This window comes from Hyperolius riggenbachi, chromosome 1 (assembly GCF_040937935.1).
Source record: "Hyperolius riggenbachi isolate aHypRig1 chromosome 1, aHypRig1.pri, whole genome shotgun sequence".
Taxonomy (NCBI): Eukaryota; Metazoa; Chordata; class Amphibia; order Anura; family Hyperoliidae; genus Hyperolius; species Hyperolius riggenbachi.
In genome coordinates, this window is record NC_090646.1 from 256,017,377 (window position 1) to 256,025,665 (window position 8,289).

Genomic DNA, 8,289 nt, shown 5'->3' on the forward strand with positions numbered 1-8,289 from the left:
AAATGAACTGTGAATGCTATTTAGCATAAAGTACCTTTAAAATTAACTATTGTATTGCTAACAAATCATTAAACCTCTTTTGAAACTCTTGCAACACTTGTTTTCAGTTTTTTTCCAAAATACTTTGTTCAAGAATAATTGTTAACCATCATATGATCTTGATTGTATTGGATTTGAAAGAATCTGCCACACATACAGTTTTTGTCCCATGTTAATATTTTCCATACTCACATTGGCCAGTAGTCAATAGATCAGTGCCCACTTATCCTGTCACCAACATCACATGACTAGATGTGTTTAGCTGGTGACAATTAGCGGGTAGGAGCAGCTTAGTGACGGAGAAAGGAGCAGGCACAATATTTTCCTCAGGCCCGTGTTTGACATAGGTTCACTTTAAAAAAGGTAGCATCATATTTTTTGAAAGGATGACCTCACTATAATATATCAGAATCATTAATTTTGCCAAGTACGAAGGAGTTGGTTTTAGTTTATACAGGTTCTGGAAGTGGGGGGGTATTGAATGGTGAGAGTAAGGGGGAAAATGTCCGAAAGCCAAGAGCTGAGGCTGTCATACAACAGTGCCACCAGTCGCACTTGGCAATCATCTGTTAACCTTAAGGAGACATCAAGGGGGGAGATGTGGGGGGGGGGGAAGAGGGAGGCAAAGGTTCAGCAATGATGGCCCAGTTTTTCATGAAACAGACCTGCGGTGATGGCTGACCCTGCTGAGGATCCCGATTGCTGACATCTGGCAGTTCTGGCCAAGGTGTTCCAGTTTAAAATATACAGTAGTGTTAACTTCTAAACATTAGTGGACATCTTTCTTGGTCTGTAAACAAAACTATTCACGTTCTTTCTTTATTGGCAGGGATAACCAGCCTCAAAGTTGTCCGTATTTAAAAAGAATCTGTATTGTTAAAATCGCACAAAAGTAAACATACCAGTGCGTTAGGGGACATCTCCTATTACCCTCTGTCACAATTTCGCCGCTCCTCGCCGCATTAAAAGTGGTTAAAAACAGTTTTAAAAAGTTTGTTTATAAACAAACAAAATGGCCACCAAAACAGGAAGTAGATTGATGTACAGTATGTTCACACATAGAAAATACATCCATACACAAGCAGGCTGTATACAGCCATCTACAAAAATTAGGAATTTGCCATGAAGCTGCAGCACACATGCACAAAATGCTCACTTTGAAAGTAGTAGATCAACAAAACTGGTGAATTGGTGCAGCCAGTATTGATTCATATATAAAAGGGTAGCACAAAATTGGCCATATGCACCTAGTACATCTCAGTTAGAAAAGTGATGCTTTATTGAACATACAAAATCTGCCGCTATACACCTTTAACGACCAAAACACAGAGTATTAAAACATATTTCTGCGCAGAAATTAGAACATTAAAACCAAGGAGCCATCCCACACATCCCCTAGATCAATGCTCTAGGCCTGTGTGCATGGAGTTTCTCAGGAACTCCTCTGCTCCACTCACGCAGGCCCAGCCCACCCACAACACACACACCGCCCTGCACCATGCATACAGCAGCTGCCTCCCCCTATTGGGGATAAGTCCAATGTTAGTGCGCAGAATGCAGCAAGCAAGCGTTAATAGGGGTAGAGGGGTACAAGCCGGGATACCATTAGATGGAGCACTCTCCCATATATCATCTTATGCATGCTCTATTTGATTATACTTGCAGTATTCCCAGACTTGGATTAGTTCAACTTTGCCACTCCTTTGCACTCCTCTCCCATTGGCCGCAGGCCATTCCACTGCTGCAATGATTCCTCTATCTTGTGTCACCTTCTGATCCACTCTACTCCGGCAGTTACCATCTATGCATTGCACGGAGGGATGAAGTGCAGGACATTCCCATTCACAGCTCTGGAGGGATCAGCTGGACATACCACGCACTGCCATCAGGCTTTTTGATTATAATTGTCTCTATGTGCTGGCTGCGCACCGGCTCTCCATGTTAGCCTAAGATGCTGCAAGGCTGTGTGCACATGGTAAGCACACCCTGAGGAAGCATCATGTGACGCGAAACGTCGGTGGGAGGAGCCTATCGCCACACCACGCGTATTCAGCGTTCCCCACTGCCCGCAACACTACAGCCGGAGAGTGCCCGCTAGCCGCGTCTTGGCATAGCCAGGCAAAGCGGAGGCGCTTACCATGCGCACACAGCCTTGCAGCATCTTAGGCTAACATGGAGAGCCGGTGCGCAGCCAGCACATAGAGACAATTATAATCAAAAAGCCTGATGGCAGTGCGTGGTATGTCCAGCTGATCCCTCCAGAGCTGTGAATGGGAATGTCCTGCACTTCATCCCTCCGTGCAATGCATAGATGGTAACTGCCGGAGTAGAGTGGATCAGAAGGTGACACAAGATAGAGGAATCATTGCAGCAGTGGAATGGCCTGCGGCCAATGGGAGAGGAGTGGAAAGGAGTGGCAAAGTTGAACTAATCCAAGTCTGGGAATACTGTGTTTGCCCATTGTAAAATCTTTTAAATCCTTGATTTACATTCTGACATTTATTACATGGTGACATTTTTACTGTTGGCAGGTGACGTAGCTGCTACATGCTTTTTTTGGCAGTTGGAAACAGCTGTAAACTGCTATTTCCCACAATGCAACCAAGTTCACAGACAGGAAACTGCCAGGAGTACCACGGTCCTCAGAGTTTCTTGTGGGAGGGGTTTCACCACAATATCAGCTATACAGCGCCCCCTGATGGTCTGTTTGTGAAAAGGAATAGATTTTTCATGTAAAAGGGGGTATCAGCTACTGATTGGGATAAAGTTTAATTCTCGGTTGGAGTTGAATTTTTTTTTTCAACCTCATGCATCCTTTAAAGCAAACCTGAAGCAAAAGTAAACTTATGAGATATTGAATTGTATGTACAGGAAGAGTAAAAAAAAAGTCAGTTGTTATCTATGCAAAAGAGCTTCTATGAGCTATTTGATCAAACTTTGGTATCGTCTTGTAATAAAAGAATCTGAAAATATTGTTTATAACACTGAAAACCATAATGTATGTATAATCGTAATAATTGTATAATATTGTCTATAACCTTCTTTTATTGTTTCTTCATAATAAAAATCTCAAGATATTGTTTATAACACTGAAAATGATAACAAATGTATAATCGTAATAATGTTATAATATTATCTATAACCTTCTTTATTTCTTCATGTAATAAAATCTGAAAATATTTTTTATAAAAATGTAAAAAATATATAAGTGCATTCATAATAACTATAGTAAAATATTAGGAAATATAACCAATATTTTACTACAACTAACCTAACCCTACTCTCACACAGTAAAGAGTAGCCTACCCAGTGTTGCTTGGATACAATCCGTGATCACGGCTTAGCTGTGATTCACAAGCATTTTTTCACTGTCCAACATCATGATCCGAATCTGTGATCGGGTACCGTTCATGGAATTCAATCACAGGCTGTTATTTTGCGTATTCGGCCGGTGATCACGGAAAAAATATCCATCAATTTAATCTGAAAAGCTGCCGACTTTAGCGGTTAATAGCAAAGCCCCCTTCCATGATATAAATACCACATTTACAGGATATGTTAAGTAGAACAGTGGGAACAAGGTCTTTTTGAAAAAAATAATAATAATTTAAGTTGTAGCCACTGATCACCTTTATAAACTATGCAATTTTAGTGATTGAAGCATGTATGGGAGCTTTGCTATTAACGTTAAAGTCAAATCCGGATCACGAACCCATGCAATTACAGATAAAATCCGAATCGAATTCGTCAGTCAGTTTCAAATCCGGATCACAATCACAGCTTATCCGTTATTTTTGGGACTGCCATGGCCAGATTTATTCAAATCCGTCATCAGGGGTATCTGAGCAACACTAAGCCTAACCCTAAAACCTCTCTGGTGGTGCCTCCAAGACCAGCAAATGAACATAAGTATTGCTAAGGCAGCTAGCTCTGCAGATACCCCTCAAGGACAAAGCTGCCTTCTGTCATGTGTTGGCCAGTGCTAATCCCCTTTGCTAACTCCAATAAAGGATGCCCCGACTACAATGCATTTCTCAAAAGACTGTATGTTTCACTTGCATAACAATGTGACTAAAATGTTTTCCTGTTTGTTAATATTTTAGCCTCACTTCAACTGCTGATTTCAGTGTGTGTGTTAAACCAACACTTAAAACACAACATTAAAAGTGATAAACCATAATATAATTATCATATTATCATAATAAACCATTTTACCATAATCCCTTTTAAATATAGATACACTGTAAAAATACTAAACAAGCTAATGGCAAGGACATTAATTAATTTCTAATATACAGGGGCATATATAAACGGGTCCCCCTATGAAAAGATTTATGGTGCTTCCATTTCTATATTATGGACCCAACCCCATCAGCAGTCTATCACCTGATCCCCAACATGAAAAAGGCCTGATTTCTTCATTTTCTTCTGTCCCATGCTCCCCTGGCTTTTGCCGTATATCCACAGACAAACAGATGAATGCGGCAGTAGTGTTTAGACTTACCGTATATACTCGCAAGCAAGCCAAATTTTTCACCCCCCAAAAGTGGCCCAAAAGTTGGGGGGTCGGCTTGCTTGCAAGTTATGTGGTAGTATGGGTAGGTGGGTGGGTAGGTGGTGCTCCTCCCCGCTCCCCCCGCGGCCGCCGCTGATATTACCTTAGGTGGCACCGCTTCCTCTATCCCCGTCCTGCTCCGGTAACTAATTCACAGCAGCGCGCCCCTCGGCGGCTGCTGTGATGACGGAGGAAACCATAGAGAGCGGTTTCCATAGTAATGGCATCGCCGCTACAGGAAGCCGCTCTCTATGGTTTCCTCCATCATCACAGCAGCAGCCACCGAGGGGCGCGCTGCTGTGAATTAGCTACCGGAGCAGGATGAGGATAGAGGAAGCGGCGCCACCTAAGGTAATAGCAGCGGCGGCCGCGGGGGGAGTGGGGAGGGGCACTACCTACCCACCCACCTACCCATACTGGGACTATACTAGCCATACTGGGCACTATGCTAGCTATTCTGGGGCACTATACTAGCTATACTGGGCACTATGCTAGCCATACTGGGGCACTATGCTAGCCATACTGGGCACTATGCTAGCCATACTGGGCACTATGCTAGCCATACTGGGCACTATGCTAGCCATACTGGGCACTATACTAGCCATACTGGGCACTATACTAGCCATACTGGGCACTATACTATCTATACTGGGCACTATACTAGCTATACTGGGACACTATACTAGCTAGTAGACAGGTCATGTGTATGCTCGGTGTGTATTCGACCCCACAAGTGGGGCTTGCACTCTTTTGCAGGTAGTCACTAGTCTGTTTTTAAGTAGCGCTGCTCATTTCCTTGCTATGAACGATTATAATTGTAGGCAAGGGCTTGATGTGCCTTATCGCTCTTGAAGAATAAACCAATATTATTGGAAAATAATTGAATGATTCACGTACATAAAGACTACGTGTGTCACAGATGCTGGTCCACTTCTTTAGATCTATGCAGTGCATTAGTAGAAATGCAATTCGAGAATGAGCGCTTCTAGTATGACATACAAGAGGTGCTCATAATCGAATTGCACAAGGAGGGGGGATTCGTTTTATGCTAGGTACACATTAAAGGTAGCCATACATCTAGTGATGTATGGGCAGAATCTAACAAAGAGACAAATCCCATTCTTATCAAATCTGATAAGAGAGAGATCTGTCAGCTGCCCATAAACTACAGGCCGATTAACAATCATTTTCATGCTGAAATCGATCCGGAATCGGCCCTCGCTGCTGTGGCCCTCTAATGTCAGTGTCCTCCGCAGTGCCCGTGTAAATGTATATATTACCTCTCCGTGGCCTCCGCTTGTCCCCTACAGGCTTCCGGGATTCTTTTTTTGCATACACCCGCGCCCCATGTGGTTTCCTAGTAAGGACACGCGTCCTAGTAAGGAAACCACATGGGGCGTGCGTGTATGCGGAAGAGGATAATGCACCTAGAGCAGCAGGGGACAAGCGGAGGCCGCGGACAGGTAATGTATACTTTGCACGGGCACTGGAGGGAGGGGTGACATTGAGATTAGGAGGGCACAGTGGCGAGGCGACAGATGGTTTAGACGGTTGTCAGGAAACTGCACGCTGTTCCCTCCACGCACCCAACCAACCAACTTCAGCCCGACATCTTGTGCTATTGACAATGCAACCAATTTCCATCCCGAAATTGGTCGCTTTATAGGTCGGGGCATGCACTTGGCAGCAACGATTTTCATCCAATTCGATTATAATAATCGAATTGGATGGTCAATCGGCCGCCAAGTCGCCTTATGTATGGCCATCTTAAGAGATTTTCTGGCACATTTACTGTCAGATCGATTATTTCCAACATGTTCGATCTGATTTCCGATCGATTTCCAATCATTTTCCGATAGATTTCCCACTGTTTTCTGTTCATTTATATCGGAAATTGATCAGAAATCAGATCAGACTTGTCGGAAATAATCGATCGGACAGTAAATCTGCCAGAAAATCTGATAGTGTGTACCTAGCATTAACATTAATGAGGAGTGCATCGTAGTCACAAGGAAGGGAAATTAGTTTTAGGCATTAGGTGTGTGTGTGGGGTAGGGGGGGGGGGGGTTGTTTTAGGAACTAGGGGGAGGGTTCAAGTGAGAATGGGCGCCAAGTTTGTCTATAGTAAAATATTGGTAATTTAAATTAATAACCAATATTTTTACAGTAACCCCAGTGTACCTAATTTATGTAGCGGTGGCACTAAATGTAATCTGCTTCAACAATCTGCTGTGATGAATAATTCTTCACCTGCTGATCCTTTCTTCTTGCCTCTGAATAGGTTGCCTGGCAAAGAGCAGTACATCTGTGCCATGACTGCAAGGAAACTGTCACCCAAAGAGATCACAAAAGAACATTTCAGAAAACATTAAACCCAAGCGTACATCTAGCTATAGTTACTAAAATAGTATTTACGCTGTTTAATAGTATTTTTCCTCGAAATGGACTGAGCAAGGGTAGGGGAGGGAGTGACATGTCTCCTCTTCAAATGTTAACACGGTAATTTTATTCCTTGAAACTCACCATTATATAGCTGGGGATTTTGTGTATACACAATCACCACAGGCAAAGCTCCCACATTGCAAAACATTTCCCTGAAAGAAGAATTTCCCACTACCCTTCACCAGGGGCGTAGCTAGGGGTGGGCGGGGTAGGACAAGTGCCCCCGGGCGCTGGGTCCCTAGGGGCGCCCAGCGGTGACCTGTGTTTTTTTTTTATTTATTTACCTGGTTACTACCACTGGGGACACCTATAGACCTGGTTACCTATACTGGGGGAACCTATTTTGGGGAAACTGCTGCCAGATTAACTGTATTTTTGGGGAACCGCTGCTGCCAGATTAAGTGTATTTTGGGGAACAGCTGCCAGATTATATGTATGTTGGGGGAACCACTGCTGCCAGATTGTGTCTATTTTGGGGCAACCATTGTCAAATATCTGTATTTTGGAGGAACCTCTGACAAATTACATGTATTTTTGGTGAAATGCTGTCAGATTACATGTATTTTGGGGGGAAACACTATGGCAGAGCTCAAACTTCCCTGCCAGACCTTTTACACCACTGCTAAGGTCATGTATATTTGGCCCCACCCATTACCATGCCGATGCCCCTTTTTTGACCTTACAGGGCGCATTAATAGTCTTTGTCCCCGGGCGCTGGAAACCCTAGCTACGCCTCTGCCCTTCACATTGTGTTTCGAGCCAGACTTAATTTTTTGCAGTTGCAGGAAATGATCTGTAGATCTGGGAAGCCATATGAAATCAGTTACTAACGCAACGCAGCACACGAAGCCTTAATTAAAAAAATATGGCACATGGTGCAGGAACTGAGACTAATCTCAAACTTGATTGGCCAATACACACATCTAAATCCCACCCTGCTTATGTTTCCATTGTTCTGTGGTTATCTAGAGTAGACCACAGGTATCTTTCTATCTATGTATAACCGTGGTTAGTGTCTCTTGTAATGCTCAGCTAAACTCACTTTGCAGTGTCTCCAAGTTTCTTACATATTGGAAAAACACTCTCACTAGTCATTAGCAGAACAGAAAATGTAAAAATACTTCAATCACTCCTTTCAGGCTGGAGACAACATTGGTTGTTGCGCAATGTGGTAATCAGCTTTGCTAATTGTTCCCACCACAGAATTATTGCAGTTTAGAATAATGTAGTCATAGTTTCCTGGTGCTGGTGAC